This window comes from Passer domesticus, chromosome Z (assembly GCF_036417665.1).
Source record: "Passer domesticus isolate bPasDom1 chromosome Z, bPasDom1.hap1, whole genome shotgun sequence".
Classification (NCBI taxonomy): domain Eukaryota; kingdom Metazoa; phylum Chordata; class Aves; order Passeriformes; family Passeridae; genus Passer; species Passer domesticus.
In genome coordinates, this window is record NC_087512.1 from 80680067 (window position 1) to 80699415 (window position 19349).

Consider the following 19349-nt stretch of genomic DNA (forward strand, 5'->3'; position numbering starts at 1 on the left):
AATAATACCCCAATGAATTCAGGTCACCTGGTGTTTTACACAATGTGCATTATGTCCCATCCAAAGGCAGGAAACTGCCTACAACAGCAAAATGACCCCACAGCAGACCTGTGGATTGTGTCACCTGCAGAGCACAGCCACAGCCTTTATCCTCCCAGCCCACAAGCAGTGCCCAGCCAGAGGAAAAAGCAAGAACAAAAAGAAGAAAAAACAATAATTTTTTTTGCTCTGTGTGTGACTGTGTGTTGAGATCAGCCTCACTGCAAGAGAAAGATTAGATTGGGGGAAAAAATTATTGAATAGTTTGGAAAGGATTCTAATAATTACGAGGTGAAATGCAAAGTTTGGAAAGATCAGTTTGAATGGGTTTGCTGTGAAATGAAGTTTAAATGAAGGTTTAAAAGAAGCTTGGTGATGGTTTGTATATAAAAACAAGTGGCAAGAATTGCTTTGAATGGGAAGTACCTAGAAAACCTCCTGTAGAAGAATGTTATACTGGTGAAATATGTATTCACTCATACACATTGGTGAAAGGGGACAAGACACAGATATAAGAAGGAGAAAGGGACAGTGATGAATTTACAGCATTTAACTGTTAGAAAATACAGAAATGTTACCACTCTCTTACAAACATGTGCATTCCAGATATTTCTGTGGATTTCTGAAGTGCTGACTGCAGTGCAAATAACAAATGTGTGTAATTAAGAATGCCCAGCCTGCTCTTAGCTCTGCAAAGAAACACATGAGCCATTAAGGATAGCCAATGGGCAAGGCAATAACTCAATATAACCTGGAATAAGGGTTACAAATGTGGGGTTTGCTGTACCATTTTTGAAAAACAAACCAGCATTTTAGACCCTTGGAGAGCTGCAGCTGAAAGTTCTTTGTAGCCATGAATGAAGGATTTTGTAGCCATGAATGGGTTAGAAGCTCCTCTGACTTTCATGAGGTTTAACCTTTGAAATAACCTTTTTTTAAACATCACTTTAAAACGCAGGGCATGGGAGTTCTGCTTGCTCATAAATTATTCCAAAGTCCTTCACCTGAGCTCTGTTTGACAGTTGCAAAATATCAAATATATTTGACTGAGACAAAATTTGCCCTGTGTGACTTTTGTGATACAGCTGAGGAGGTCCTCACAGAAAGATTTTAGTGCAGTCAAAAGAAATACACTTCTCTTGTAAATAACTGCTTTCCATGAGCTGCAGCATGACATGGCCAGGTTGTCTCCCCATTGTATGGAGCAGGATTTGGAGCCCACAGGACCTGAGGTACCCCTCAGGATTTGGCTGCAGCACCTCAGAGTTCACCTCATGCACCTGATTTTGAAATGCAATTTTATGCTTCTTTATCACAGCAGGTAAGTATAATTCTTTATATATACACATATATATATATATATATATATATATATATATGTATTAAATATACATATAGGCTTGAAAAATATATATGATAAAAATATATGATCTGTATGAGTGCTGACATCACTATGCATCCACTGAAGTCAATAATTGCACTTTCAGTGGGAGAAATCTAAGGCCAGTACTGTGAGCTTTCAAAAGCTTCCTTCTTGACTCTAAGTCTTTTTCCTTCTATTTTCTGTTTGTTTGTTTTTAAATTACCAGATATTTAGCCATCCTGTGCAGGATTTTTTTTTTAACTCTACAAAAGTCAATACAGTAAAGGGACAGAGAGAATTGTGTTCTTAAATATATTTGGTAGTGGTTACTTTAGAAGGACAGCTGGGATTTTTAAGCTTAGCCAAAAAAAGAAAAGGGAAGAAAGCAGAAGACCTTTTCCTTGCAACTATCAATTTTATGGAATAAATAAGCTCCAGAAAAAAATAGTTTAAGCTACTAGAAAACAACCTTAATATATAATCATCCTATAATAAACCATTCATTTAACTGAGGTGTTTTGATATATTTTATGTAAATGAAACACATTGGGGTATTTCTCTGTATTTGCAATTAAACCTCATGCTTACAACAGCCACATGAATAATAATAAAAAATGCAGGGAGTAAATTGAATGGCATGAAGGCAATAATGTCTTCCTTTATTACAGGGGAATTTACTTCTTACCATCCCCATCTCCTCCCCTCACCAAAAAAACACCAAAACATACAAAAAAAAAAAAACAACAGAACACAATACATAAACAAAACAACTAAAGTAATATTAATTACCTGAGCTAACAATTTAATACATTATTACAGAGGGTGACTGATTGTGTGGGTTCCACTCCCCACTCCAGCATGCCCAGTACATTTAAAAGCAGAACTCATGTGAGCATTTAAGAAGCTAAAAAGTAAAAAATTAATAAATCAACACTTTTATTAAGTACCAAGACTTAATATAAAGAAGCAATTTCCACTACTGGGACATCTCACTAGAAATTCTTCTCCTGGGAACTAAGGCAATATCTTCAGCAAACAAATATTGAAATAATATTGAGGAGTTTCTCATAGTGATTGAGAAAAAAATACACAGAAAAAAAATAAATTGCTGAAAATGCATGAAAACTCACCAAGGGTTTCTTGATTTTTCCTTGGAGTTCTTGGGAGATAAGCCATAAAACACAAAATTAGTGAAGATTTGTTGCATGACACAGTACATTTGAGACCTCGTCTGAGAACAGGTATATTTCAATGTTTTTATTTTCTTAGGCATATTTGTTTACAGGAAAAGACAACAGCCCAGGGTAATCTAGTTACCCTGACTGGAAAGAGTCAAAAGTGCTGCTGAAAAGCACAAAACCAGCTGAAATTTTTGTTAGAACCCAATTCTGGCTGCCACTGAGGGGTGACTTCAGAATCACACTGATGGAAGTGTTCTCAGAAATTGCTTTAAAAATTAATGGTTTGGTTGTCTTTCTAATAATAGAAGAAAAAAAATAAAAACAGGAAAAGAAAAAAGGAAAAAGGAAAAAGGAAAAGGAAAAGGAAAAGGAAAAGGAAAAGGAAAAGGAAAAGGAAAAGGAAAAGGAAAAGGAAAAGGAAAAGGAAAAGGAAAAGGAAAAGGAAAAGGAAAAGGAAAAGGAAAAGTAAGAAAATACCTCCTTGTTACCAAAATGCTACCTGTGTTTAGTTATCCTCCCTGCTCGTCCTAGGCACCAAGAATAATATAATTCGAGGCATTTAAAGCTATTTATTTATTTATTTATATTTAAGCTATTTATTTATAAACTTTAAATGTCTGAAATACACTGACTTTAGATGAGAAACAAAGTAATTTGCTAATGGCTGCAGCCCATACATTACTAAAAATACAGTTAGTTCTGCTATTTATTTATTTATTTATTTAGGAGACTTTATTTAGACTTCTCTGTGCTGTTTTCTGAGGCATTCCCTCACTATCTCCAGGAAGTCACACTGTGGGAATCCAAGGACACCCAGATGCCAATTTATCACCCTTTCTGTCTCACAGAGCACGTTCCAGCTTGGGGCTGCTCGATGTCAAATAATTCATTTCACACCTGTACAGTATTTCCCTGTCCCTTCCCCCTCCCTCCTGCTGCTTTCCAGCAGAATTGTCCCAACCATTCACCTGACACAGGTAACTTCTTTGTTATGGTAAATATGCAGCTTTGCCCTTCATAGTTCAGAAAATTTTGTGACTTGGGAGAAAAAGGCCCCTTTGGTGGGCGTGGTGTGATCCCTGGAGGCTTGAAACACTCATGGAAATATGATTTCAAGGTCCATGTGCAGCACCTGGGGGACTCCAGCAGACAGAAAACATTTCAAGAGGCAAAATTATTGAGGTATTTCATAGCAGGAACAACTTCTCCAGAGTTCTCCTCCCTGCCAAAGTCCTCAGACGTTTGAAAATCTCCAGCTTCTCATCTGAAATGTGCCACAATTTTATTTCTTATGTGTTACTTACACATATTTCTGCACCACCTCACTGTCACAGCTGGAAGCTCTGTGTGAAGTGGTCTGGATTTAGTCTAAAAATAAATTTGTGAAATTAGTTAATAACAAGAGGTAGCTACAAAACAGCATCATGTTGTACTTGGTGCAGTAATCTCATAGTAGTGAAAAAAAATTGATGTATTTCATGACTGAACCTGATATTACATCCAAATACTTTTCATGTCTAAGTCTCAGTACATTTCCTGTGATCTAAATTATGAGCTCTAGAGCATTTTTAAGGTTCAGGCAACCACAATTCCACCTGAGACTCAAACCATGTCTGAGGTGAATTGTGGTTGCCTGAATGTAGTTGCATCTACGGCACACCCACACCACAATTGTTAACCACAATTTCAGGTGGTTAACACACATTTTCTCCTATTGTTTCACCTATTCACCTTCTCTCTTTGTACTCTTTTCTTTTGCCCCCACTGCTCGTAATTTTTTTTTTTTCCCAAAAATAGAAATCATGGAGGGCAGAGAGGGTAAAAGGTGGGACTGTGTGTTTTAATCACCAGTAAGTGAAAGGAAAAGGGAAAAGAAGCAATGTCTTGTTTCAAAAAAAAAAAAAAATACAGTTATTTGATTACAGACCGAAAATCTCATAACTTTTGTGCTGTGAGGCATGAAACTCATCCTGTCAGAAGAACAGCACCTTTAGTGCAGAGTTACTAAATATTTATTTCAGTGGCAATGTTCTGTAAAGCTTCGACAGCTTAGATTGAGTCCTACTCCCAGGCCCTTTCCCTTTTTATTGATCACATTAACACTTTTAACACTCTGCCTTCATAAATGGTCACCAGAGAGCATTCACTCACCACTTCTGCATGGAGCAGCATTATGTTTGCAGGTGCATAAATCAGATTTATTGCCTTTATCCACTCTGGGGTCACGGAGTGTTCAGCTCACACGCTTGGTACCTGGGATGAACTCTCAGCTTTCTGCCTTTTCTAGAGCTGCCTTAAAACTTTCCCAAGACCTGCTGAATCCCTTCAAAAATTAAAAGCAAGGGTGCAGATTACACCTTTGGGGGAAAAAAAAAAAGTTGCAGTTCCTTGCCAGTATTTTAAATCCTTTCTGAAATACAAATTTTGTCAGAGGCAGATGAAATTTTTTCAACACAAGTTTTCAACTCAACAAAATTATTTCACAAGCACAACGAGTAAGGAAGAAAAAGTTTCAGGGAGATGGGAAACATCCTGAATCTGCTTTAGTATATGTGACTTTTCCTGATTTAGCATGAATTGTGAGGAAAAACTCCTCAAGAATCACAGCCAAGCCTTGAGCCCTGGCTCTGCCACACACTTTGTCTGACCACGAGCACTCACACCAACTTTCAACAAATACCACCAAAAGTGTAGCTGTCCATCAAAAAGGGGCTTTTGAGACAAGTCAGGCCTCACTTTTTGATTATTTTTTTTTTTAACAAAAGGTTTGGCGCTATTTTGTCCCTGTGGCTGCCCCAAATCACCTGGGGGCCCACAGGATGGCACTGTGCCACAGGGGATGCACTCACCCTGAAGGGGCTGAAATTAACATTGGATGGCACACTACACACTCCCCACAGCATCACACCTTCTTTTTATAAAGAGGAAAAAATTCCCAGAGGAAATAATTATGCTTTTGTCTCTACTTTTGCTGCTAATACATGTTGAATGTAATAATTTTTGGTGCCTTATGTGATAAAAAAACATCATTGAATATGATAGTCCACTTTTTATCCATTTTTCTTGGCAAGGAATGTTTAAACCAATATAAGAAGAATTTAAGGTGGTGAGAGGAATACACATACAAAATTTAAAAAATAAACCAAACGAACAAAAAAAAATCCTGTCTGTTTTGTTTAAAATCAAAACAGTCTAGAAGCTGCTCAGATAAATCAGGCCTGATGATTAGGAGTGAGTTTTGAAATCTCCTTGAAAAAGTCCTCATGAGTCCAATAATAATCTCTCACAAAGGTGGTACTGTTTCTATGAAGAAAAACACTCCAGGAAATGCTGAGGATGCTGCTGTTCAATGTGTATTTTCATGCCTGGCCCACGCTGAGGTAGTTCTTGAAAATTATGGAGCAGGTTCTTCTTGATTTTTTTATTTTAAAACAAAATTCAAGTCACTTCTAGTCAAAAATAAGGTCAATTTAGTTGGGCCTGTAGAGAGGACTACCAGAAGGATAACAGTAGTGTGCAACTGTCCTTGTGGGGATAACAAAAGTGCATTTGAAGCCTGGAAAATAAGAGTTATTAAAAGAGAATATGATTAATCACTGAATACTTGCAGAAAGTAGATACAAACTGAGAATAAATTTCCTAACCAAAACCTTGTTGATTTGGGCTTTCTCTATTACCTGTCTTTATCTCAACCCTAAACTTTTCTCACTTTTGCCTTTCCAGGTCTCTCCCCAGCAAGTGGCTTTGTGGAGCTGGGCTGCCTTCCAGGATTGAGCCACAACAAACAGAAAATAAATGCAAAAAATTGGATAGAGATCTAAAAAAAGGGGATTTGAGATCAGGAAACCTACACTCTAGCAAAGTGGTTTAATATACTCATTGCTAAAGTGACATCCTCCACATTTAGACATGTATATATATGTATATTTATATATATAAATATATATATACACATATATACATATATACATATATACATATATATATATATACACACACACACACACATACACTTTTTAAGGTATTCACCATGAAATATGCACCATGAAATATTCAGCTTTTCAAGCTTCTGACAACTGACTTTAGGATTATAGAATAATTTTCTCTTTCCACTCACAAATTCCAGGTGTTTTTCACTGCCAAGACTTTACCCAGGATTTGGGCACATCTTTGGTTGGGCTGCTGCAAGTTGCCAGCTTGGAAAACTTTTCCTGCCCCTCACAGCTGTGCACTCAGCATTATCTGTTCAGCAGTATAGGATCAGAATTTCCTGATATTAGAATAAACCATTTTACCATTTGTTTGGGTTTTCTCCTTGTTTTGTTCTGCACTTTGCTTCCTCTGTGTCTCCCTCCTGGTGTTGCCTTGAAATTCTTGAGCCCATCAGATTTCCTAAATGTCTGACTTTACACAGCACAGTGGTTTGAGGATGTTTGTGGCAGAAAGGATGTTCTTTAGAAACACTGAAAATTTATTTTTTACTTTATTACCAATGAGTTATATCCTGGAGTAATGAAGGGCAGTGACTTGGTGCCTGTACATTAAATTTCTCTTGGGAAAAGGCCATAATTGAATATAACTTTTCCATGGCACCAACATTCTCTCCCAGCTACCACCCTCACTTCTTAGGACTTCCCACCAGACACAATCCACCTGGTGCTAAAAAAATCCCCAAAATTAAAAAAAAAAAATGCAGCCTGTAAAATGTTTTATCATCAACTTTTTTTCATCTGTAAATACCAGCAAAAATTTGAAGACAGTGTCAGTTCATCTGATACCATTCAGCCATAAATCTCCACCATGCGTAGGAGAACACTCCCCTTCCCCTCAACAAATTCACCTTCAAAACACAACTGCATTCTTCTTTGGCATGTAGAGCTTTCAAAAAAAAAAAAAAAAAAACAAACCATAAAATGAAATTTCCACAGATAGAAATGCAAAAGTCCAGATCATGTCTGTGTGGAGAGTTGTCAGCTCATTTTCACACACCTCATATCTTTGGCAAAGAGAATTCTTTGTGCAGAAGGAAGAATAACCTCTCTCCCACTAACCTGGATCCAAAGTTGATGTTGCTTACTGAGGCCCTAATTAATTAATTTAGTGAATATTTATAGACAAGGAGGTTAAATAAATTACAAGTGAAAAGCAAACTACTAAAAAAAAAAAAAGAAAAACCAAAACAAAAAAACTCTACAACAACAACAAAACAAAAACAACAACAAGAACAACAAAACCCCCAACAAATAGCTGAATTATAGAATTTTTTAACTTCTGGGGAGTTTTTCAACTTCTTTTACCTCTGTGTGGTTTCCTCTCTTCACCATCTCCAAGAGATCTCCTCTTTCTAACCCCTTTCCCTTATTCTATTAAGCAAAAACTGCAAGTCCTTATAGTTAATAAGAATCCATGCCACAGAATTCAGCTTCATTTCCTTTTTGGTTGGTTTGTTGGGTTTTTTTCTGATGTGCTTTCAGGGTGAGTTCCTCAAAATTTTCCCTGTTTTCCCAGTCTTCAGTCCCCACCTTGTTTGTTCCCAGGTTTCCTTTCCATTTAGCTTGTTATCCCAAATTTTAAAGCTACGAGCACCAGGTCATATTTTGCTACTTTTGTCAGGGGGAAACCCAAAAAAAATGAGTTTCTGTTGACTCTTTGACTTCTTTCCCTAAAACAAATTGCATCTGCAGTGCCCTGCCTTTGAACCACACCCCTGTTTTACCATCCCACAACTCTTCACTCCCTATCTTCCATCCACCAGGCTTGAAGTGAAGTTATCCCTCTTTGTGCTGCTGATTAAACGGGAGGGGTAAGAAAACAAAGGATGCAGTACATTATCTCTTTATTTGAGTTAAATGCGGGTGATAAATGCAGAAGGATAACATTGAGGTTATTCCCAGAATTCCTGTTGTTTTCTCAGAGCAATCTCAATCCTCCTCCTTCCCTCTGCAGTGCTGCTCTCAGGGATAACAGCCTTGATTGTGACAGCTCTGTGAAACAAGAAATAGGTAAGCAAGGGGAATAGAACCTCCATGAAACATCAATTTACTGTTTTCATTCCGTTTCCATTCATCTCTCACTTATTACAAAATAAGTGGCAACTCTAAATGCATAGGAATCTAAATTCCATCACATGGGACAGGATTTGCTCACTGTGAAAACAGCCCAATTGTTATGTGAGAATCTAATCAAGATTATGTCCCTGAATACAGGTCTAGCTGAATCACACTCAAAACTTTGTCATGGCCAAGAACAGGGATTCAAAATATATGCAGAATCAAGGATGTAGTATCAGGATGGGTAAAACCATAATAGCTTAATCAAAGAGCTGTTTATTTAAAGGAAAATAATAAAAAGTGTTAAAGTGTTAAAAGAAAGGGGAAAAGCCACCAAAAAAAAAAAAACAACAAAAAAAAAAACCCAATACCAACAAACAAAACCAACAGAAGCCCCACAAATACCCAAAAACCCCAAATCCAAATCTCTCAATAATCACAACACGGTTAATATTGTATACACACTTCTGGATTCTAATAATTTTCCCAGCTGTTTGCTCATGTTTTCACCACAGCAGGTTTTCAGTACCCTGAGTTCTTCATCTGGAGCAGCCTGATGAGGGTGGGAGTTTCTCCTTCTTTACTCCAGGACCCGCTTGAGGGTTATTTTATGTTTATTAATGTGCTTTACACTTTGATCTTTCTTCATCACCCTGTAAGTCACATTCTGTCCAAATTCACATTTTACACAGGGTCTTTCTCACTCTGTATACTTGTTCTTTGTTCTGTTTTTTACCCCAAAAAGCTGACTTTGCCCTGTTTTCACTTATTTATCTGAATAATGATGAGTTGTCTACAGGCATAAGGTCTCCTGTGCTGCCTCTGTCTTATCATCACCCCACGCCTGCTCCTCTTCTTCACATCCCACATCCCCATTTCTCCAGAGCCCTGCTACCACTCCAGGACTCCGTTCCTCTACACCACATCTCACTAAAAAATATTTCATTTTACAGAAGAATAATGGCTTGTTGCACTTATCTTCACAAAAACCCTGGCAGTATCACGCAAAGACGACCGAAAGTAAAATAAATTAGGTATAGCCATCTGGTCTTAAGGAAAATTACTGATGTGGTTGCCCCATTAAAAAAAACCAGAGCTCCAGGCAGTCCAGGAGAGGTTCTGGCAAAATCAGCCTGAGAAGCCTCAGTCTGGAGGCCTTGCAGTGGTTGAAACACTTCATTTTTCAGGGCTGCCAGCCTTGCACTGCCTTGAGCACTGCATCAATTCCTCTGCAAAACGAGCACGCCACTGCAAGGTTTGTGAATGTGTAAATAAGGACAGCTTATCTTGTGAAATTTTGCTGTTTGCAGGGAAAACGTATACTGAAAGAAGCAACATTTACTACGGGAAAAATAGTTAGTTTATTGTACTGCAAAGGAACATCTCTATGTTTTGGCTGCGGGTGTAGAGCAAGGGGTAAGACACATTAATCAGGAATTAATGAATTACCCTTGCCAAAAAATGCATTTGGACAGCACACTCAGGCACATGGTGGGGTTCTGGGGATTGTCCTGTGCAGGGCCAGGAGCTGAACTCACTGATTTTTTTAGGTCCCTTCCAGATCAGGATATTCTCTGTTTCCATGAGACATAAATGTGCTGCAAGCAGGAGTCTTGGTGAATTTGGGGCTCTTCGTTAAAAAAAAAAAAAAAAAAAAAAAAAAAAAAAAAAAAAAAAAAAATTCAGTAAACCTGGTCTTAGCTCTTTGATGAACAAAAAAACTTTACTTATCACCAGGTACTGCTACAAAAGTAACGGCAAAAGAAAACTCCCACTTATTCCAAGTCTGAAAGATTAAAAACAGTAATAAGAGATTCCCTGTTGTTCGGGCAAGACAGAAATGACATCAAAACAAAATTTGTTCAGAATTTGATCTCTAAAGCCCAAATCCTGAAAACACAGCTCATCTCTAACTATGCTGAAAAAAATTAATGTTGGGCACACTGGACACAATTGTCTGTTAAGATGCAAAAGACAATTAGCCTTAATTAGGCTGCAGATGCTGAGCACCTTTTTCAGTCTCACCTGTCACTCAGATGTGTCCTCCCAGGTCTGATGCAGGATGAAACCCCCCCAGTGAAGAGGAATTCCTAACAAAACTAAGATTAACTTTAATATCAAAATTACCTAGAATCGGTCAACATAACAATGAAATAAAAATATTATTTTGAATTCCCAGAATTTTGCAGTCAACATTTTAATAAATCTCACTATTCATGGCTTTTCATTTTGAAAATACTATTTTCACTGAAAATTGACAAAAATGTCAGGTGAATTAAAATGTTATGTAACCCAAAAACCAAAACTACATGCATTTTTCTGTTCAAGAAAGTGTTTCAGCTTACTTTTTTGTTTGTTTTTATGTCTACTTATTTCACAAGAAGCTGAAAAATGCCTACTTTACTTTTCTGATATGAAAGTTGTATAAAGTTTTTAATCCATTCACAAAATCTGAACAACTTGTCATTTGCTTTTTGAGATTTTCTCAAGTAAAGAATCATGTTGCACTTGGCATTTCCCTTTCTTCATGAGTCTTTTGCCTGTAATTTTAGTTGTCCTGAAGTGAGATGGTTATAAATAAATCTGATGTGCTAGCAGAATTAATTACCTAAAGCCTTACAAGCTCAGTTGATTCCATGTACATTCACCAACCATGCATTGAGAGCAGCTTTTATATGGAATTTATATGGCATTTATATGGAATTAATGCATCATCTGCTGATTAAGAGAGTGACAAAACTACCTGGGTTTCTTAGATTGGAAATAGGGATATTCCATTTCCATCTGTCAGAGCTGGGGCAGTTCTCTGCTGTTCATGGGGCAGTGCTCTTTATCTCTCCCACAGCCAACCCTCCCTCCAGGAGATCTCTGCTGTCCATGGGCCATTAATTATTAATTATCCGCTGTCCATGGCCACTGAGTGTCCCTGCATGGCTGATCAAATTCCATCATCCCAGGGGGAGATGCTCTGCCCAGGGCAGGAGCCAAGCATTCCTACCTGGATACAATCTGAGGTTTGGGACACTACAGCAGCCTCTGCCCCCTGCATTCCCACAGGAGCAGCTTTCTCCTGCCCTGCATTCCCACAGGAGCAGCTTTCTCCTGCCCTGCATTCCCACAGGAGCAGCTTTCTCCTGCCCTGCATTCCCACAGGAGCACCTGGCCCATCTCCAGCAGCCCTGGAGCTGCAGAGGAAAACTCCCCCCTTGTGCAGGATCCCTGCTCCAGCAGAAGCACAGCTGGCACTGCAGGAGGGCTGAGCCACTCTGGGATGGGACTGTGCCACCACCCTGACCCACAGGGGCAGCTCCTGCTCTCACTCTGCCAGTGCTTTGTTTTTGTACTATTGCATTTGTATTTTTAATTTTCCTAGTAAAGCATTGTTATTCCTGCTTCCATATCTTTGCCTGAGATCCCCCTAATTTCAAAATTATAATAATTCGGAGGGAGGGGGTTTAAAGTTTCCATTTAAAGGGAGGCTCCTGCCTTCCTTAGCAGACACCTGTCTTTTCAAACCAAGACACTGGGCAACCCAGTATGGAGTGTTATTTTGGAAACATGTCTCTGTATCAGCAGCTGATACTGCATCAGACAGATTTACTTTAGCAGCCAGCTCATAAATTCGAGCAGCAACCAAATTAACCACCAAGATCAGAGGTTATTGACAATTCCCTTTGTGGTGTGTTTACACTTAGCAGAAGCCTTGGTGAGCAAAGCAGTTCATTAAAGACAGGCTCTGTCCTAAGTAGGAGGCTCCAACAAGGGACAGATGATGCCAGATGGATGTGGCTCATTATTTGAGCCTGGTCCTAGCCCTAACAAGCTCGAATCCATCCTGCCAGCCCTCAAACAAACAAGCAGAGTGGAGGCAGGAGCCCCAGCCAAGTGCAGCTGGCTAATAAGGTGCTGTAATTGCCTTGTTTCTTTGCCTTCTCTATCCAAATCTAGCAACCACGTTGTTAACTTTGCCCTTCAGCAGCTTAAAATCCGTTTTGTTTCACATCAAAAATCTTGTGTTTAGTTCAGGGTGACAGAGGTGAAGGGCAAACACAGCCCCAGGGCTTTCAGCAGGCTCTGGCACCCGGGCTCAGGGCATCTCAACCAGCTCCAAGGTGCTGCCCACGACTCTCCCACAGCACAGAGGAAACCCTCTGTGTGTGACACGTGTTCTCTGCAGCACTGCAGCAGCAATGGAGGATGAGTTTTCATGCCCAAAATCAGACTACAGCACTCGTCCAGTCTCCTCTGTTCTGAGAGTTCCACAGAATCACAGAATGGTTTGGATTGGGAGCAACCTTCAAGATCAGCTATGTACTGCTGGGTTTGGGCTGGGATGGAGTTAATTTTTGTCAAGAAAGCTGTTCTGGGGCTGTTTTGGTCCTGTGGTGGAAACAGTGTTGATGGCACAGAGATGTTTTGGTTCTGCTGGGCAGGGCCCACACAGAGCCAGGGGCTGCTCTGCTGCTCACCCAGCCCAGCACAAGGAGGGGACAATGAGGGGACACAGGGATATTCCATGTAGTGCCCTGCTCAGCCTGCAGAGCTGGGCAGGGAATGGGAGTGGAATTTTTGGAGTGATGGTGTTTGTCTTCCCAAGTCACTGCTACACGTGGCAGAGTCTGGATTTCCTTGGTGGGATCTGAACACCTGCCTGCCCATGGGGAGTGGAGAATGGATTCCTTCTTTTTTGCTTGCTGGTTAACACAGCTTTTGATGTGCCTGTTAAACTCAATTAACATCTATCTCAGACCACGAGTTTCATCAGTTTTACCCTCCCAAATCTCCCCACCACCCCACGAGGTGAGCAAGCAGCAGTGAGGTGCTTGGCTCCCTTCTGGGTTAAACCATGACAGAGTCCCCACCTCCCTGCCATGGGCATGGCTCCTTGTCAAGCACATCTGGTTAAGGAGACGATGTGGTGGTGCATTTACCTCCTCCCCCCGAGGCTCTCGAGCTGCACAATGATCTCAGAGCTGCTCGTTAGACCTCGGCTTTGATGAGCAGCACCTGGGCTGAGCCCCTCTCCAGCTCATTAGAAACACCTTCTGCTCCCAGGAATTTTGTCTAACGAGCTCCTGCTTTTTAACCAACAGCCTGGGAGATTTTTCTTGCCTGAGTCCAAGTGAAATAATGTTTTTGTTACCGAACATTCAAGGAAAGTTACTGACCTGAATTATGGCCGGGGTGAAAAATCATGATTAAACCACCTTCTTGCAACCCTATAAACAGCAGCCAAGAGACTTTTGAGCTCTCTTGGACAGCAGCAGGCTGGCTGTGAGCAGCATTTTCCTGGGAGTGGGGCACTCTCAGAGCCAGTGAACTCTCCAGTTTGATGGACCTGCAGCACTGGCAAAGAGTGGATCCTGAGCTGATCCCCCACTTCCCAACTTTTGTCCCTAAAGAAGGTGCAAAGGCATCCTGCATGAGCCAGTGACTGAATTCAAGGGCACTTTTTCACAAATATAAACCTTGTATGGACTCTTTAGGTCTGGGGGGGGGGGGGGGGGGGGGGGGTATGAAAATGCCACAGCAAATGTGCCAGGAATGCCCCTCTCCTCGATCCTTAAGTACTTGGATTTGTAAGTTAGGCCTGGAAATGAGTTATTGTTGTGCTATAACCTATAAATCTTTTAACTCAACTTAAGCTTAACACAGTTTAACTTATCAATTAAGTACTATTAAGTTTATATTATGTTACACCGTTAGGCCTAATGTGTTGTTCAAGTCCTGAGCTCAGTTTAACCTGGGATCCACCCTGAACTTTGTGACTCAAAAGGGGAAATTTCTTTATTCCTCCTCATCTCTGCCCTTTCTTACCCTCACCCTTTTCTCCCCCTTGCCTACCACCCAGCCTCCACATAGATATTTTTTACTTTGATTTTGCGCTCAGATAGATTGATTTCAGGGTTTTTTTTTGCTTTTTCTCTGTGTGCTTTAACCATCTAGTCAGCAGCAGAGTGAACTTTGCCAGCAAACTTTTCTGCACTTTCTCTTTTGCACTAAACCTGCTTTTGCCAACACTTTTGATTCCTTCAGCCACCCTAAAACTCTCATTGGCAGCAACCTTTCTGCTCAGCACTGCAGGAGAGGACCATCCTCCCAGCCCTGATGAAGACAGGCTGTGCTGAACACCCCCTGATGGTCTCACTCTGAATAGTGCCAAAATCTGAGGAAGGATGAGGTTTCAGGTCCCACCTGCCCCCATCCTCCCTTGGTTTTCCCCACCCAAATTCCCTGCTCAGCAACCTGACCAGCAGGATTTCTCTCCTGAGATGTCCCCATGTGTTGGAACCCTGATTATTGAGGATTTTGGGCTTTCTGTGCTGCCAGGCACTGACCCCAAAGAGAACACTGCATTGACCTAAGGCTGTGGAGAGGCTTCCAAAAGGGAATGACAGGGATTGTGGGTGTGGAGTTTGGAGAGAAGTGTGTAATGTCACAGGGTGGGAAAATTAGAGTTTAAGGGTTTAAAATATAAATATAAAAAATAGAAATAGATGAATATAAATATAAATATAAATATAAATATAAATATAAATATAAATAATATAAATATAAATAAATATATGGCAAGATGGAGGTTTTAGGGCAGAGACTGGTCCTTCTTCTTCACCTTCTTCTTCACCTTCTTTTTCTCCTTCTTCTCCATGGGTTTGGGTGGTTTTGTGTAATTGGATAAAAGAGTCTGCACTGCGGGCACAGGTGCTTGGTTATTGGGTCAAAAGTAAAAATAATTTAGGTGGCATTTCTTAATTGGACAGTTTAACCTTAAAAGGCCTTGTAGAGAGAGAAAGATGGGGCTCCATTTTTAGTTTATCATAGAGAAGTGCTGCAGAACTCAGGGTTTGTGAGACTGTAACAAAGATAAGAACTAATAAACATGAGTCCCATCAAGAAATACCATCTTGTGCATTTAATCCCGACCCTGGCAAAAAGAAGGAAAGACTCCACACCCATGAAGTGCCTCAATCACTGGGATTTCCCTCTGGGCAGAATCATAGAATCCTGGAATAGTTTGTGTTGAAAGACGCCCCAAAAATCACCTAATTCCAGCCCCTCTGCTGTGGGAAGAAGCCACCTAAAAATTACACATGGCAACACCCAACAACTAATAGATTTTTGGAATATTTTTTATAAAATTTAATGTGTGATATCTACCCATCTCAGAAACAGAGAGGTGAAGGGTAGGCACTGCTGGGAATTAAATTTTCATTGTGTTTTGGAAGCAGAGGGACACCAAACATTATTGCCTTGGCAGAACTGGAAGGGTAGCAGAGCACATATACACATCCAACCTGGCTTGATTTTCTCCTCAAAGAATAATGAATTTTTTTAGTACCAGTTGCATCATAGACTAAACAGGAAAAGCTAGGAGAAATTCTTCTTCCTGCAAGCGTTACTCTCAACCTACAGCAGCTGTTCCTCTTTGCACTTCTCACAGCCCCACCTAGAATTTGCTAAGGACACTGAAGAAAAAGCTTTCCTTCACTCTTCATCCCGTCACTCCACCAAAATTAGGCCTTGTTAACTGAGGATAGCAGGTTAAAGCTGGTGTTCAAATGGTTAATGTGACCAGAAAAATGCATACTTTACACAGGAAAAAAAAAAAATCTGGTTTGGCTGGCAACTGTGGAGCAAAGCAAGAAGAATTATTGTCATTTAAATTTCATATCATACTGAAAAACTATTTAGTGGAGAAACTGTTTCAAACACAGAATAGTCTAGTTAAAAATAATTATGGGAAGAGCTGAGAGCAAAACTAATTCCTAGAGACAGAGTATATATTATTGTAGCCACTGCACTGATAAACATGAATCTGATAATCTTATGATTAAAATGTGCTGAAGCAGACCCTGTAAAATAGGCTGCAATAGATTTAAAGAAAATGTAGATGTAGAAAAATGTAAAAGAGGCTTTTCTCAAATAAGTGCCCCATTAGAACACAAAATGAATGCACTGGCACCAGGAGCTTGCAGGAAATCACTTTGGCCGCTGTGTCCTGATTTATACAACTGCTGTGATTCTCTATTTTTTTCTTCTACTTTCTTTATACCCTTTTTTTTATTCCTCTGAAAGGAGAAAGAGAAACTCTCACACAACTTCAACTAAGCTATTTCAGAGTAACATTAAAGCTCTGACTTAGGCTGACAAATGACCTCCCTGTGGGGATCTCTTTCTCTGCACAAAACTGGCCATTGAAAAATATTGTAATCAGACATGGTGGTGATTTTATTGGAATAAGCTTATTCATTCCTGTTGGCTGTCAAACAAGTTTCTGCATGAACCATTTATCAAAAAATCAATGGGAGGCTTTTGAACATAATTTTTCTTGAAAACGCACAGAAATACCTAAGCTTCATAAATGTATTGATGTGTGTCCCTGTGTGTGTGGGTGAGTGAAATGAAACTGTGTCTGGACAATGAAAAACGATAAGGAGCTCTAAAGTTCTCTTAGATGAAGTCCCAGTGCAGCAAGGAAATCCCAGAAAAAACTTTCCGTCAAGGAGGGTCACTGTGTAGATTTCCCAGAGCAATGGAACAAATAAATGAGCAAAACGACTTCCTGAAATGTAAGGTAACTGCATTGATAAAAAGTGAATAAAAAATGGTCCAGGAGAGTTTCTAAAACTCAAATTACATCCAGCACAAATGGGGAATATTCACAATCTCCTCTTCCTTCTGCTATTGGATTCTCTTACTTGAAAAGTTGTTACAGATTAGTGTCAAGAAAAGGGATATGAGACAGAAAAAACATTGTTCCAATTGTTATCAATATGTTTTATACAAGAAAGCAAAGGAGAAATTTGACAATTTAAATACATGTTAACAAGACCAAATTGTGCAGACAGAAATAAGAAAAAAAAACCCCAAAGTATCATTCCTAGTACATACATGTAGATAAATTTAAAACCACTTATTTTAAATCATTGTCCAGGCTTACCAAAACATTGCTTTGGTAAAAATATGTGGAAGTACACCAAAAAAATACACGTAGATGGGAAGTGGCACCACTTCCAAAGTCCAAAAAAAAAGGTGATTTTAATCAAACTTGCAAAGGGGAAGGGGAAGGGGAAGGGGAAGGGGAAGGGGAAGGGGAAGGGGAAGGGGAAGGGGAAGGGGAAGGGGAAGGGGAAGGGGAAGGGGAAGGGGAGCTAGTTTTGCATTAGGGCCACCCACAAAAGTAAGTTTCTAAGAGAGCCTGGTAACACTTTCCTCCATATCTGACAAAAAAAGCAACCAGTAATTAGCTTTGAGAATTGACAATCTATTAAGCTGCTGAGAAAGATGGACACACGTCTGTGAACACATGCTAAATATGAACAATCCTGGGAATTCTCTTTTTCTTTTCTGGCCTGAGTGCAGGTAACAAGGCCAGCCCAGCCCCCCTGTCTCAGGCAGACTGGACAGAACGAGAACACATAGAGGAACAACAAGGTCAGTGAAGAAAGAGTCCAGTCCCCAATAAGAGGGATGAGGAGATGCCTTGATTCTGGGGCCAAAATCCTCTTGTAAAGCAATGGAGAAGAATGTAATTGATACATCAGATTCTTTTTCATTGTATCCCATTGAAACGTATGGGGGGATGGATTTTTCAAACTGTAGACAAGAGCAAAAGCATCTGTGCTGAAGTGAGCAGATGCTGAAGGTGATCCCATGAGAAATTTGAACAGGGAGAAAAGAGCGATGAAGACCCTGTGCCCCAGGGAAAGAAGAAGACCTCTGTTCCCTGAGATGAAGCTGGTCTCAGAGATAGGTAAAGAGAACCTTTGCTCTTGAATAACTCTTCTTTAAAACAGGACCCCATAAGCTGGCACAGTGCATAAACACAGCTGTGGGAAAAGCCGTGAAAATGGGAGGGACTTCACAACTGCAGATTTTCTGGGCAGCTGCTTTTTGTGGAAATTAAAAGCCATAAGAGAACTGCTTTCTTGTGGAGAAGTCTCCATAAAATGACAAGAGAGACTCCTTTCCCTAAGTGAACTGAAGAAAGACTAGTCTAGAAGTGATAAACTGACTGAGTTGTTTCTGTACATTGTGAGTAGGAAAGAAAAAGTTGTAGGGGGAGCAGAAGTGTTCTAAAGATTTTATTCTGATTCTTATTATTCTTTCTTTTAGTTACTAGTAGTAAAGCTTTCTTTATATCCTTTTAAAGTTTTAAGCCTGCTTTGCCTTCCTCCTAATCCTGTCTCACAGCAGGAAATTAGTAAATACATTAGAGTGGGTGCACTGGGGTTTGGCCAGCACTACACCCACCACAGAAGGGTTCCACTGTGGGGAACTGTGAGAAGCTTTTCTCAAAATAGATGTTCTAGGATGAAATTAAGTCAAATGAGAAAATATCGTATCTGTGAACAATTTATTGGTAATGGAAATTTAAAAAAAAAAGAGAGGAGTAATAGAGAGAACTAGAAAAGACAGAAAAGGTGGAAAGAAAATGGAAACGGATGGAGAGAGAAAAAACAGACAGAAAGAGAAACAGCAAAGAAGAGAAGGACTAAGAAAGAAAGAGCAAGGAACAAAGAAAATGGAGGAAAGCAGGAAAGAAACAAAAAAAAAGAAAAAGAATGCAAGAGAGAGAAAGAGAAAGAGAGAAAGAAAGAGGGAGAGAGAAATAAAGAGCAAGAGAGAAAAGGAGAGAGTGAAAAAGAGAGCGCGAGCAAAAGCAAGAGAGAAGAGAAAGAATGAAAGAGAGAAAGTGAGAAAGATAGGGAGAAA